This window comes from Triticum urartu, chromosome 1A (genome assembly GCF_056163025.1).
Source record: "Triticum urartu cultivar PI428250 chromosome 1A, HENAU_Tu73, whole genome shotgun sequence".
Classification (NCBI taxonomy): domain Eukaryota; kingdom Viridiplantae; phylum Streptophyta; class Magnoliopsida; order Poales; family Poaceae; genus Triticum; species Triticum urartu.
The window spans coordinates 4,990,427-5,006,110 of NC_141873.1; positions in this window are offsets into that span (position 1 = coordinate 4,990,427).

The window sequence follows — 15,684 nt, forward strand, 5'->3', positions numbered from 1 at the left end:
GGGTTAATGGGCCTCATGGGCCTAAAGTGAAGAAGAGGAAGGGGCTGCCAGGGCAGGCCACGCGCCCCCTCTCCCCCTAGTCCGAATTGGACAAGGAGGGAGGGGCGGCGCCCCCCCTTTCCTCCTCTCCTTCCACCTCTCCTACTTGGACAAGGAAAAGGGAGGGGAGTCCTACTCCCGGTAGGAGTAGGACTCCTCCTGCGCGCCTCCATAGGGCCGGCCGCACCCCCCCTTGGATCCTTTATATACGGAAGCAAGGGGGCACCCTAGGACACACAAGTTGATCCTCGTGATCGTTCCTTAGCCGTGTGCGGTGCCCCCTTCCACCATATTACACCTTGGTCATATCGTTGTAGTGCTTAGGCGAAGCCCTGCGTCGGTGGAACATCATCATCGTCACCACGCCGTTGTGCTGACGGAACTCATCCCCGAAGCTTTGCTGGATCGGAGCCCGGGGAGCGTCATCGAGTTGTACGTGTGCTAAGAACTCGGAGGTGCCGGAGTAACGGTGCTTGGATCGGTCGGATCGGGAAGACGTACGAATACTTCCTCTACGTTGCGTCAACGCTTCCGCGTCGGTCTACGAGGGTACGTAGACAACACTCTCCCCTCTCGTTGCTATGCATCACCATGATCTTGTGTGTGCGTAGGAAAATTTTGAAATTACTACGTTCCCCAACAGTGGTATCAGAGCCTAGGTTTTATGGTTTGATGTTATATGCACGAGTAGAACACAAGTGAGTTGTGGGCGATATAAGTCATAGTGCCTACCAGCATGTCATACTTTGGTTCGGCAGTATTGTTGGATGAAGCGGCCCGGACCGACATTACGCGTACGCTTACGCGAGACCGGTTCTCCCGACGTGCTTTGCACATAGGTGGCTTGCGGGTGACTGTTTCTCCAACTTTAGTTGAACCGAGTGTGGCTACGCCCGGTCCTTGCGAAGGTTAAAACGGCATCAACTTGACAAACTATCATTGTGGTTTTGATGCGTAGGTGAGATTGGTTCTTGCTTAAGCCCGTAGCAGCCACGTAAAACTTGCAACAACAAAGTAGAGGACGTCTAACTTGTTTTTGCAGGGCATGTTGTGACGTGATATGGTCAAGACATGATGCTAAATTTTATTGTATGAGATGATCATGTTTTGTAACCGAGTTATCGGCAACTGGCAGGAGCCATAGGGTTGTTGCTTTATTGTATGCAATGCAATCGCGATGTAATGCTTTACTTTATCACTAAGCGGTAGCGATAGTCGTGGAAGCATAAGATTGGCGAGACGACAACGATGCTACGATGGAGATCAAGGTGTCGCGCCGGTGACGATGATGATCATGACGGTGCTTCGGAGATGGAGATCACAGGCACAAGATGATGATGGCCATATCATATCACTTATATTGATTGCATGTGATGTTTATCTTTTATGCATCTTATCTTGCTTTGATTGATGGTAGCATTATAAGATGATCTCTCACTAATTATCAAGAAGTGTTCTCCTTGAATATGCACCGTTGCAAAAGTTTTTCGTGCTGAGACACCACGTGATGATCGGGTGTGATAGGCTCTACGTTCAAATACAACGGGTGCAAAACAGTTGCACACGCGGAATACTCAGGTTATACTTGACGAGCCAAGCATATACAGATATGGCCTCGGAACACGGAGACCGAAAGGTCGAGCGTGAATCATATAGTAGATATGATCAACATAGTGATGTTCACCAATGAAACTACTCCATCTCACGTGATGATCGGACATGGTTTAGTTGATTTGGATCACGTGATCACTTAGAGGATTAGAGGGATGTCTATCTAAGTGGGAGTTCTTAAATAATTTGATTAATTGGACTTAAATTTATCATGAACTTAGTACCTGATAGTATCTTGCTTGTTTATGTTTGATTGTAGGTAGATGGCTCGTGCTGTTGTTCCGTTGAATTTTAATGCGTTCCTTGAGAAAGCAAAGTTGAAAGATGATGGTAGCAATTACACGGACTGGGTCAATAACTTGAGGATTATCCTCATTGCTGCACAGAAGAATTACGTCCTGGAAGCACCGCTGGGTGCCAGGCCTGCTGCTGGAGCAACACCAGATGTTATGAACGTCTCGCAGAGCAAAGCTGATGACTACTCGATAGTTCAGTGTGCCATGCTTTACGGCTTAGAATCGGGATTTCAACGACGTTTTGAACGTCATGGAGCATATGAGATGTTCCAGGAGTTGAAGTTAATATTTCAAGCAAATGCCCGGATTGAGAGATATGAAGTCTCCAATAAGTTCTATAGCTGCAAGATGGAGGAGAACAGTTCTGTCAGTGAGCATATACTCAAAATGTCTGGGTATAATAATCACTTGATTCAGATGGGAGTTAATCTTCCAGATGATTGCGTCATTGACAGAATTCTCCAATCACTGCCACCAAGCTACAAGAGCTTCGTGATGAACTATAATATGCAAGGGATGAATAAAGACTATTCCCGAGCTCTTCGCAATGCTGAAAGCTGCGGAGGTAGAAATCAAAAAGGAGCATCAAGTGTTGATGGTCAACAAGACCACTAGTTTCAAGAAAAAGGGCAAAGGGAAGAAGAAGGGGGACTTCAAAAAGAACAGCAAGCAAGTTGCTGCTCAAGAGAAGAAACCCAAGTCTGGACCTAAGCCTGAAACTGAGTGCTTCTACTGCAAGCAGACTGGTCACTAGAAGCGGAACTGCCCCAAGTATTTGGCGGATAAGAAGGATGGCAAGGTGAACAAAGGTATATGTGATATACATGTTATTGATGTGTACCTTACTAATGCTCGCAGTAGCACCTGGGTATTTGATACTGGTTCTGTTGCTAATATTTGCAACTCGAAACAGGGACTACAAATTAAGCGAAGATTGGCTAAGGATGAGGTGACGATGCGCGTGGGAAATGGTTCCAAAGTCGATGTGATCGCGGTCGGCACGCTACCTCTACATCTACCTTCGGGATTAATATTAGACCTAAATAATTGTTATTTGGTGCCAGCGTTGAGCATGAATGTTATATCTGGATCTTGTTTGATGCGAGACGGTTATTCATTTAAATCAGAGAATAATGGTTGTTCTATTTATATGAGTAATATCTTTTATGGTCATGCACCCTTGAAGAGTGGTCTATTTTTGTTAAATCTCGATAGTAGTGACACACATATTCATAGTGTTGAAACCAAAAGATGCAGAGTTGATAATGATGGTGCAACTTATTTGTGGCACTGCCGTTTAGGTCATATCGGTATAAAGCGCATGAAGAAACTCCATACTGATGGACTTTTGGAACCACTTGATTATGAATCACTTGGTACTTGCGAACCATGCCTCATGGGCAAGATGACTAAAATACCGTTCTCCGGTACTATGGGGAGAGCAACAGTTTTGTTGGAAATCATACATACTGATGTATGTGGTCCGATGAATATTGAGGCTCGTGGCGGATATCGTTATTTTCTCACCTTCACAGATGACTTAAGCAGATATGGGTATATCTACTTAATGAAACATAAGTCTGAAACATTTGAAAAATTCAAAGAATTTCAGAGTGAAGTTGAAAATCATCGTAACAAGAAGATAAAGTTTCTACGATCTGATCGTGGAGGAGAATATTTGAGAACTCACGCCACCCGGAACACCACAGCGTAATGGCGTGTCCGAACGTCGTAATCATACTTTACTAGATATGGTACGATCTATGATGTCTCTTACTGATTTACCGCTATTGTTTTGGGGATACGCTCTAGAGACGGCCGCATTCACGTTAAATAGGGCACCTTCAAAATCCGTTGAGACGACGCCTTATGAACTGTGGTTTGGCAAGAAACCAAAGTTGTCATTTCTGAAAGTTTAGGGCTGCGATGCTTATGTGAAAAAACGTCAACCTGATAAGCTCGAACCCAAATCGGAGAAATGTGTCTTCATAGGATATCCAAAGGAAACTATTGGATACACCTTCTATCACAGATCCGAAGGCAAGACTTTTGTTGCTAAATTCGGAAACTTTCTGGAGAAGGAGTTTCTCTCGAAAGAAGTGAGTGGGAGGAAAGTAGAACTTGACGAGGTAACTGTACCTGCTCCCTTATTGGAAATTAGTACATCACAGAAAACTGTTTCTGCGACACCTACACCAATAAGTGAGGAAGCTAATGATAATGATCATGAAACTTCAGGACAAGACACTACTGAACCTCGTAGATCAACCAGAGTGAGATCCGCGCCAGAGTGGTACGGTAATCCTGTTCTGGAATTCATGCTACTAGATCATGATGAACCTACGAACTATGAAGAAGCGATGGTGAGCCCAGATTCCGCAAAATGGCTTGAAGCCATGAAATCTGAGATGGGATCCATGTATGAGAACAAAGTATGGACTTTGGTTGACTTGCCCGATGATCGGCAAACAATTGAGAATAAATGGATCTTCAAGAAGAAGACTGACGCTAACGGTAATATTACTGTCTACAAAGCTCGACTTGTCGCAAAAGGTTTTCGACAAGTTCAAGGGGTTGACTACGATGAGACCTTCTCACCCGTAGCGATGCTTAAGTCTGTCTGAATCATGTTAGCAATTGCTGCATTTTATGATTATGAAATTTGGCAGATGGATGTCAAAACTGCATTCCTGAATGGATTTCTGGAAGAAGAGTTGTATATGATGCAACCGGAAGGTTTTGTCGATCCAAAGGGAGCTAACAAAGTGTGCAAGCTTCAGCGATCCATTTATGGACTGGTGCAAGCATCTCGGAGTTGGAATAAACGTTTTGATAGTGTGATCAAAGCATTTGGTTTTATACAGACTTTCGGAGAAGCCTGTATTTACAAGAAAGTGAGTGGGAGCTCTGTAGCATTTCTGATATTATATGTGGATGACATATTACTGATTGGAAATGATATAGAATTTCTGGATAGCATAAAGGGATACTTGAATAAGAGTTTTTCAATGAAAGACCTCGGTGAAGCTGCTTACATATTAGGCATAAAGATCTATAGAGATAGATCAAGACGCTTAATTGGACTTTCACAAAGCACATACCTTGACAAAATTTTGAAAAAGTTCAAAATGGATCAAGCAAAGAAAGGGTTCTTGCCTGTGTTACAAGGTGTGAAGTTGAGTCAGACTCAATGCCCGACCACTGCAGAAGATAGAGAGAAAATGAAAGATGTTCCCTATGCTTCAGCCATAGGCTCTATCATGTATGCAATGCTGTGTACCAGACCTGATGTGTGCCTTGCTATAAGCTTAGCAGGGAGGTACCAAGTAATCCAGGAGTGGATCACTGGACAGCGGTCAAGAACATCCTGAAATACCTGAAAAGGACTAAGGATATGTTTCTCGTATATGGAGGTGACAAAGAGCTCATCATAAAAGGTTACGTTGATGCAAGCTTTGATACTGATCCGGACGATTCTAAATCAAAAACCGGATACGTGTTTACATTAAACGGTGGAGCTGTCAGTTGGTGCAGTTCTAAACAAAGCGTCGTAGCAGGATCTACATGTGAAGCAGAGTACATAGCTGCTTCGGAAGCAGCAAATGAAGGAGTCTGGATGAAGGAGTTCTTATCCGATCTAGGTGTCATACCTAATGCATCGGGTCCAATGAAAATCTTTTGTGACAATACTGGTGCAATTGCCTTGGCAAAGGAATCCAGATTTCACAAGAGAACCAAGCACATCAAGAGACGCTTCAATTCCATCCGGGTTCTAGTCCAGGTGGGAGACATAGAGATTTGCAAGATACATACGGATCTGAATGTGGCAGACCCATTGACTAAGCCTCTTCCACGAGCAAAACATGATCAGCACCAAGACTCCATGGGTGTTAGAATCATTACTATGTAAATCTAGATTATTGACTCTAGTGCAAGTGGGAGACTGAAGGAAATATGCCCTAGAGGCAATAATAAAGTTATTATTTATTTCCTTATATCATGATAAATGTTTATTAATCATGCTAGAATTGTATTAACCGGAAACATAATACATGTGTGAATACATAGACAAACTGAGTGTCACTAGTATGCCTCTACTTGACTAGCTCGTTAATCAAAGATGGTTATGTTTCCTAACCATGAACAAAGAGTTGTTATTTGATTAACGGGATCACATCATTAGGTGAATGATCTGATTGACATGACCCATTCCATTAGCTTAGCACCCGATCAATTAGTATGTTGCTATTGCTTTCTTCATGACTTATACATGTTCCTATGACTATGAGATTATGCAACTCCCGTTTGCCGGAGGAACACTTTGTGTGCTACCAAACGTCACAACGTAACTGGGTGATTATAAAGGAGCTCTACAGGTGTCTCCAAAGGTAGATGTTGGGTTGGCGTATTTCAAGAATAGGATTTGTCACTCCGATTATCGGAGAGGTATCTCTGGGCCCTCTCGGTAATGCACATCACATAAGCCTTGCAAGCATTGCAACTAATGAGTTAGTTGCGAGATGATGTATTACGTAACGAGTAAAGAGACTTGCCGGTAACGAGATTGAACTAGGTATTGGATACCGACGATCGAATCTCGGGCTAGTAACATACCGATGACAAAGGGAACAACGTATGTTGTTATGCGGTCTGACCGATAAAGATCTTCGTAGAATATGTAGGAGCCAATATGGGCATCCAGGTCCCGCTTTTGGTTATTGACCGGAGATTTGTCTCAATCATGTCTACATTGTTCTCGAACCGTAGGGTCCGCATGCTTAACGTTACGATGACAGTTATTATGAGTTTATGCATTTTGATGTACCGAAGTTAGTTCGGAGTCCCGGATGTGATCACGGACATGACGAGGAGTCTCGAAATGGTCGAGACATAAAGATTGATATATTGGATGACTATATTCGGACACCGGAAGCGTTCTGGAGAAGTTTCGGATAAAACCGGAGCACCGGGGGGTTACCGGAACCCCCCGAGGGGTTAATGGGCCTCATGGGCCTAAAGTGGAGAAGAGGAAGGGGCTGCCAGGGCAGGCCACGCACCCCCTCCCCCCCTAGTCCGAATTGGACAAGGAGGGAGGGGCGGCGCCCCCCCTTTCCTCCTCTCCTTCCACCTCTCCTACTTGGACAAGGAAAAGGGAGGGGAGTCCTACTCCCGGTAGGAGTAGGACTCCTCCTGCGCTCCTCCATAGGGCCGGCCGCACCCCCCCTTGGATCCTTTATATACGGAAGCAAGGGGGCACCCTAGGACACACAAGTTGATCCTCGTGATCGTTCCTTAGCCGTGTGCGGTGCCCCCTTCCACCATATTACACCTCGGTCATATCGTTGTAGTGCTTAGGCGAAGCCCTGCGTCGGTGGAACATCATCATCGTCACCACGCCGTTGTGCTGACGGAACTCATCCCCGAAGCTTTGCTGGATCGGAGCCCGGGGAGCGTCATCGAGCTGTACGTGTGCTAAGAACTCGGAGGTGCCGGAGTAACGGTGCTTGGATTGGTCGTATCGGGAAGACGTACGACTACTTCCTCTACGTTGCGTCAACGCTTCCGCGTCGGTCTACGAGGGTACGTAGACAACACTCTCCCCTCTTGTTGCTATGCATCACCATGATCTTGCGTGTGCGTAGGAAAATTTTGAAATTACTACGTTCCCCAACACACATCCACACCGAACATCACCAACACCTCCGAGCCCAGCACTCCGCATCGGCCTGCTCAGCCAGCTCCACACCGACTGGATCACAACCCAACTGTGGTTCACTAGGACCAGCAGATGTACTTGGACGAGGTGTCCACTCGGACGACGTTCACTCGGTCGTACAACCCCTGGGTCCACTCGGCCAGATCACCTTATTTTCACTCGACCGGCTAACAACCAGATCACCACTGGCCGCCCCACGCGTCGCCATCGGTTGGTCACCTCATCACCACTCGGCCGCCCCGCGCGTCGCCCATCGGTTGGTCACCTCATCGCCACTCGGCCGCCCCGCGCGTCGCCATCGGTTGGTCACCTCATCACCACACTGATTTTAACAGTTTTTTCTAAAATAATTGTTGTTGCTTATACTTGTAACCAAAATCCCCAAGTGGCGACTTAGCTGCGAATCTGTTTCGCCTAAGTTCAAGAAATCCTACCGAGTGATGAGTCAGCCTCTCACTCGGCGACTTAGCTGCGAATATGTTTCGCCTAAGTTCAAGAAATCCTACCGAGTGATGAGTCAGCCTCTCACTCGGCGACTTAGCTGCGAATCTGTTTCGCCTAAGTTCAAGAAATCCTACCGAGTGATGAGTCAGCCTCTCACTCGGGGGCTTAGCTGCGAATATGTTTTGCCTAAGTTTGAAAAAAATCCTACCGAGTGGAGAGCAAACCTCCCACTCGGGGGCTTAGCTGCAATACAGTACTCGCCTAATTTTGAAAAAATCCTACCGAGTGGAGAGCAAACCTCCCACTCGGGGGCTTAGCTGCAGTCCAGTACTCGCCTAAGTTTGAAAAAAAAATCCTACCGAGTGGAGAGCAAACCTCCCACGAGGGGGCTTAGCTGCAGTCCAGTACTCGCCTAAGTTTGAAAAAATCCTACTGAGTGGAGAGCAAACCTCCCACTCGGGGGCTTAGCTGCAGTCCAGTACTCGCCTAAGTTTGAAAAAATCCTACCGAGTGGAGAGCAAACCTCCCACTCGGGGGCTTAGCTGCAGTCCAGTACTCCCCTAAGTTTGAAAAAAATCCTACCGAGTGGAGAGCAAACCTCCCACTCGGGGGCTTAGCTGCAGTCCAGTACTCGCCAAAGTTTGAAAAAATCCTATGAGTGGAGAGCAAACCTCCCACTCGAGGGGCTTAGCTGCAGTCCAGTACTCGCCTAAGTTTGAAAAAAATCCTACCGAGTGGAGAGCAAACCTCCCACTCGGGGGCTTAGCTGCAGTCCAGTACTCGCCTAAGTTTGAAAAAATCCTACTGAGTGGAGAGCAAACCTCCCACTCGGGGGCTTAGCTGCAGTCCAGTACTCGCCTAAGTTTGAAAAAAATCCTACCGAGTGGAGAGAAAACCTCCCACTCGGGGGCTTAGCTGCAGTCTAGTACTCGCCTAAGTTTGAAAAAATCCTACTGAGTGAAGAGCAAACCTCCCACTCGGGGGCTTAGCTGCAGTCCAGTGCTCGCCTAAGTGTTTGAAATCCTACCGAGTGGAGAGCAAGCCTCCCACTCGGAGGCTTAGCTGCAGTCCAAGGACTCGCCTAAGTAGCCAAAATCCGACTGAGACAAGAGCAAACCTCTAACTCAAGGAGCTGCATCACAAGTATAATGTGCGCTCCATCCCTATCCGCAAGGACACCGAGACGAAGGTCGACTGTCACCATCGCCTCGTCACCACTCGGCCACTCGCACGCCTTCAGACAGCTAAGTCATTTTACATCCTGTTATTTCCGTCTTCCCGAGTGCCCCGTAATTCACACATCACGTTCACTCGGAGGCCACGCCACCGAGTGTACCTCTATGCTCGGCTGCTTATTTTCACATACTTGCTTAGTACTGGTTATGTGACTCCCGAGTCCAACTTCCATTTTTTCGCATACATCATTCACGAACACCATGTGTCGTTCTTCATTTCGAGTTTGCATCGGTCCTCCGGGGCTGCAACTTAGTCGAAACACTACACTTTTGTTTTATTTGGGCCATTATTCCAATGAGTTCGATCGGATCCGTCGCTTCGACAAGTTTGAACGGATCCTTCGCTCTTTCAAACTCTTGCTGGTTAACCAGCAAGCCCCTTGCACTCCCAGCGGTGTCTATGGGTGTTATTCACACAAACCATTTTAGCACACATCAAATTTCCTCGAGAAATTATTTCATTGGCTTGTGTCATTTTTTTACACAAGTTACACGATCATTCGACGGCCCTATGCGCCAACTTCATTGCTGCTCGGACTTGGTCACCATACTGGTCCCAGTACACCACAACACCGACCTTGTCGCTCTGTTGACTTCAAACACATCCGGTCAACCCCTCTGCAGAATCCTCTTCATCATATCAATAATATAGACCTCGTCAGGCATGAGACAGATATGTCCCTTTTATAGTCAAACTTCACACTTCACTCCTTTGCGAGTTTGCCTCTTTCGAGCATCACTCGGAAGCTTCTCCTCATCTTTACCCATGTCCGACTCGATGGATTGCAAATCATCCATTCAAAACTATATTTCCCGTATTCCGACATGTCCGTTGTTGAAGCCTGTAGTACGCTCGGGAGCTACGCCACACTCGGGGGCTGCAACTCATTTGGAATGACACTCTCCTGAGTGGTCGAGTGCTTCATCACCAGTTAGATCCTTCACTTCAACAAGCGCATTCGACCCACACTTTGACACGTTTTATAATCACCCAGACGCTCTGCGCGCCATATTCATTCCTACTCAGACTCAGTTGTCACGCCGGTCTTGTTGCGTCGCAACCACACTACATCAACCTCGTCGCTACATTAACTTCGAAAGCATCTGACCAACTCCTTCGAAGACAATTTCATCTACTTGGCTGGAAACGTAGTCCTTCACTCGGCCACCTCACGTATCTTCACTCAGTCGTCCCGCACGTCGCCACTCGGTTGCGCACGTCTTCACCACTTGGCCGCTCCGCGCGTCGCCTCTCGGTTGTACATGCCTTCGTCACACGGCCGCCCCGTGCGTCACCACTTGGCTGGACACGTAGTCCTTCACTCGGCCACCTCGCGCATCCTCACTCGGCCGCCCCGCGCGTCGCCACTCGGTTGTGCACATCTTCACCACTCGACTGCCCCGCGCGTCGTCACTCGGTTGTACACATCATCACCTATCGGCCACTCGCGCGCCTTCAGACAGCTAAGTCGTTTACACCCCCCCCCAGCACAGGAACGACTAAGTTACTCATATGATCAAACCTCATATCACACTCTGTAGCAAACTTACCTCTTTCGAGCATCACTCGGGGGCTACGCGCAGCCGTTGGCCATGCTGCCCTCAGGGGTTATGCCCATTCGATCAACCCATTGATCGCATCAGGAATATCTTTCTGACCATACATGCTCGTTCCGCCAAAAATCTATAATGGTAATACTGTCCACTCGGACGATCGCCCAAATCATTTCTTGAAGTCATCTTCAGACTACAAAAGGGTGAAAACGACGCTCCTCTACGGATACACTTGGCCCTTATCCTAGGCCCCAAGACGTCAGTTTCACAAACTTGGACTTAGAGATGGCATGTGCTGGTGTTCCCCCGGGATAATGAGTGGCATCTCTCCGGAGAGTCAGCCCACACACTAGCCTCGCCACTCGGGTTTCATGGCACGTCCATGTCAGACCACTAGTCTATCTCCTCCGGGAGACATACGAGTGCCACCAAGTTTTTCCTTGCAGTCAACATACCCCGATCAGTTGGGAAGCACGTCCACTCGGACAAATACCCCTTTCACGCAAAATCTAACGGTCAATATAAGAAGTATTACTGGAACGATCACTCCCTGGAATGTCCAGCTTTTTTCTACAATCAGCAGTTTCAAAGCCGAGTTCATTCACCGTGCCGAGAGCACGAAGATTCACCTGCTTGACCAAGTTCCAGGCTCAATTTATTCTGTGCCGAGTGCACGAAGATCAGTCCGACTGACTCAGCTCCAGGCTGAGCTTATTTACCATGTCAAGCGTCTGAAGATGCATCCGATTCACTCAATTTCATCCTAAAAGATATTTACCGTGTCGACTGCATGGAGGTTTACCAGGAGACTTAAACCCTCTGCCCGACTCATCTAGTCCGACAGAGGCTCGGGGACTACACCCAGTGGGTGCACTCAGCGTGCCCCCACTTGAAGAGAACTCAGAAAGAAACATTTTTGCTCGGTCAAGACCAGCTCCAGATCACTCAAGTATTACTCGACTTCCGAGTCGAGGAGAAACAAGCTAGACCAATACCATATTATCAAGTACTACTCGACCTCTGAGTCGGAGAGGAACAAGTTCAATCGGTACCGACCAAGAAGATTTTTACTTTTCTCAGACCCCCGCCGACTGCCCGCAGTCGACGGCGGTCTCGGGGACTACACCCAGTGGGTGCACTCAGCGTGCCCCCACTGGAGTAATCTCCACTCGATACGACCTGACCAGTCCGAGTGATGAACAACAAACAAACAAGTTCTAAAGGCTCCCATCGGCTACCAAAAAAAATTGCTATAAGGTGAGTTTAACGCTCCTCTGTGGAACTGTCTTGAGCCTTCTCCTAGGACTCAAAGCGTGAAACTCATAAGTTTGGATCAAGAACTGACTCGTATTGACGTTCCTCCGGGATACGAATGGCATCTCTCCGAGAGAACAGTCCATGCGTCAATCTTGTTGCCCGGATTTAATGACACATCCATACTCTGATCACAAGTTAACCTCTTCCGAGAGATGATCGAATGTCACCAAGTTGCTCCTCGCGGGCACTTACCCCAGATCAGTCAGGAAGCACAGTAGCAGAATCCATTGAGATTTTGTTCAAACCTTGGTTGTCTGAAAGCACGATGACAAGTACCGAGTATTTCCGTAATCACTCGGACCAAATTGTGCCTTTCACAAACTCGTTCTGCAAAATCGCAATCGATTCGGGGGCTAATGTTGGGGATACACATAATAGGTAGGCCCACGAATGGTCGAAATATCATAAAGCATGGGGTCCACACAACATGTGGGTCCAGATAAATTTTATACAGGCATACTATCCACTCGGACAAGCAGCATACCATCCACTCGACCGTACGACTCACTCAGATATACGAAGACCAGCAGACAACAAAGCAGTCGGCATCATTCTCATAGTGAGGGCTTGGTAGTGGGCTGGTATTATGATATTCATGCCCCACTTTGTAACATAGGAGGTGAGGGGTGGCACACTCTATATAAGCCACCCCCCACCACTAGACGAGGGGGTCTTTTTTCTTCCACCTCTCTCTCTCTCTTCACCATTAGTCTCAGGACTTAGCTGAGGCATGGGATCTGTTCCCTTCTCTCACACATTGTAATCTCCGGATACATACTCAGATAATACAAAGCCTCTCTGGAGCACGAGACGTAGGGCTGTTATCTCCACCATGAGAGGCCCGAACTCGCTAAAACCACCGTGTTACCCATATGCATCTCGATAGATCATGCTACGTTACCCTATACCTTATTATTGTCGGAATCGTACGTTCCCACGACAGGTCATTCAATGGCTACTCGATAAACATGTCACAAGCGAGGGTTAGTTTTACGGTGTCTGCACGTACAGCTGTGTGAAAACATTTTGAGTACTTTGCGTGGTTCACACGTTCAGTGTTTCATAGTGTGATGGGTGGCACGTACTCAATTAATCTTTGAGCCCCACCCATGTGTAAGGGCTGCTCACTCTAATATCTCACTGGCCAGCATCCTCAGCGACGTCCCACCGTCATATACTCGACTCCATTAATCTTTGGGTCCCACAGGTCGTTTCATGTCCAACTGCCCACAGTGAGGATGGTTAACACAGCGAGCATAACTAATAATGGAGTTAGCTAGTGGTTATATCTCATTGTCATATCATCTGCAGTCAATTAACTGAATAGCGGTCTTGCCATATGATAGTTAACCATACGTACAATATACTCTGTTGTTAATACCTTATACAAAGCCTGTTCCCCGTGTTGCAGCTTACTATAAATCTATAGCCTGCTTTTGTTTTATCTCCTTTCATCTATCTCCTGAACTTATCATTTTTTTCCAAAAGGGGATATACCCCCGGCATTTGCATCTGGGTGATGCATGCAGCCATCTATCTATCTATCTATCTATCTATCTATCTATCTATCTATACCTATACTAATTAGGCACTTTCTAAAAATTCCCACGTTAATTAGAAAATATGAGCCGTTTATCTGGGGGGACCGAGTTATTACAGTGTAGATTAACCCATACAATTCTTAAAAAATTTCACGTTAATTAGAAAATATGAGCCGTTTATCTGGTGGGACCGAGTTATTATGGTGTAGATTAACCCATACAATTCTTTCGTGGTTTTATAAGAAGAAAAAAAGCAATATGACCTCGACGTTAAATCTCACGTTTAGTCTGTTTTACCCCGTCCAAAAAAAACGTTTGATCTATTTTAGAAAGAAAGAAAAGCACCATATGTGCTTTTAGGGGAAAAAAACAACATGTGACCTTCACGTTTAATCTGTTTTAGAAAGAAAAAAAAAACACCACATGACCTCCACGTTGAATCTCACGTTTACTCTTTTTTCTCCAACAAACTCCATGTTCTCCACGTCCACGATTCAATCTATGGATAACTTCTAATATTTTAAAAGGTCAACTGCCAAATCCTAACTTCTAGGGCCCGAGCACACCACCTTCCCCTGAATCAGTTCGTTTTGCAGTGTGCTGGAGGTGTTTGATGTATTATTAAGTTGCTAAAACATGAATTCGTACAGAAGAGTTTTGCTATACAATTTGTTCAAGCATATAAAGTTATAGTACAACACTAGGCAATATATATGATATGTACTTTCGCGGTACCTTCCATGTAATATTTTTGAGTATATAGCATGTTTGTTACACATGTGAATTAAGTCTTTCATGTACTACGTATTAAAACTGCTTTTGTGTGCACCAACAACAGTGATATTTACGACCAGCGGAGGTGCTTTACTTGTAGGAGGTACAGTTTGCAGCTAAAATGCATAGTAATGGCAACCAAACGCTCCATGTACAGCCCAACAAATGTCAAGCTTCAAGTTGTGCCTTTCTTCTTCTTTCCTTCTACCTCCATCCTCTCATCTCCAAACAAGCTGCTTCAACCATGCATTTTTATGTTGTTAGCACACCACCTGAAACATGAAGTACAAATCTACTTATCGTACCCGCAAAAAATAACTCTACTTATCTTAATAACTTACCTCAGTTTGAGATGCAAGAGTTGTCCTAATCATTAAAAGTTTCTAAAAGAGTATCCTTCGGTTTCTTTGTTGCTTATTGACCAAAAGGTATGTACTGTTTTGTTTTTAGTTCATTTTTTTAGATACTTCATTAGATAGGATCATTTGAAGAGTTAGCTGGTATATATGTATATGTTATGGACCAACGCACACATCGTACATTCAAGCCCTTAAGATGATTCTCTAAAATGCATAGAGTTAGTTTCAGATTTTCTGAGAGTACATCTGACAGTGATCTGTATAACTGAAGATGAAAATAATCATTATGTGTAGAGAGCATTTTAAAATGTTGTGCAGTAAATCATTCAAAATAGAATTATGACTATTTGTAGCATATTGTAGTGAAGTAGTGCCACTTCCAAGTATCAAATGTACCATATGTTCAGATAACTTTTTTTTAGAATATATATATCATGCGTTCCAGGATCAACTTCGTACACACAAGTGAATTACTTCTGTTGTTCCAGTGTTTACATTGGAGAGAGACACGATAGAATCTACTAATCCAGTAAGGTTTTCGATGAGCTCTCCCCTTTGGTTATAAATTGATTTCCATTGCATAATTAGTAGAGATGTCATAGTGCTTTTCCTTATTTAAGAAACAATAATTTCCACTACATATTTTGTACAGAAATGTAGAGTGCTTACTGTTAGCAATATCGCCTTTTGTTGACAACAGAATTTTGAAAGCAAACTAAATAACATGTATTTTCTACTCAGAATGGTTCCTCCGGCGGATAAAGATGTGTACTGCATACTAAACGGAAGCAAATAATG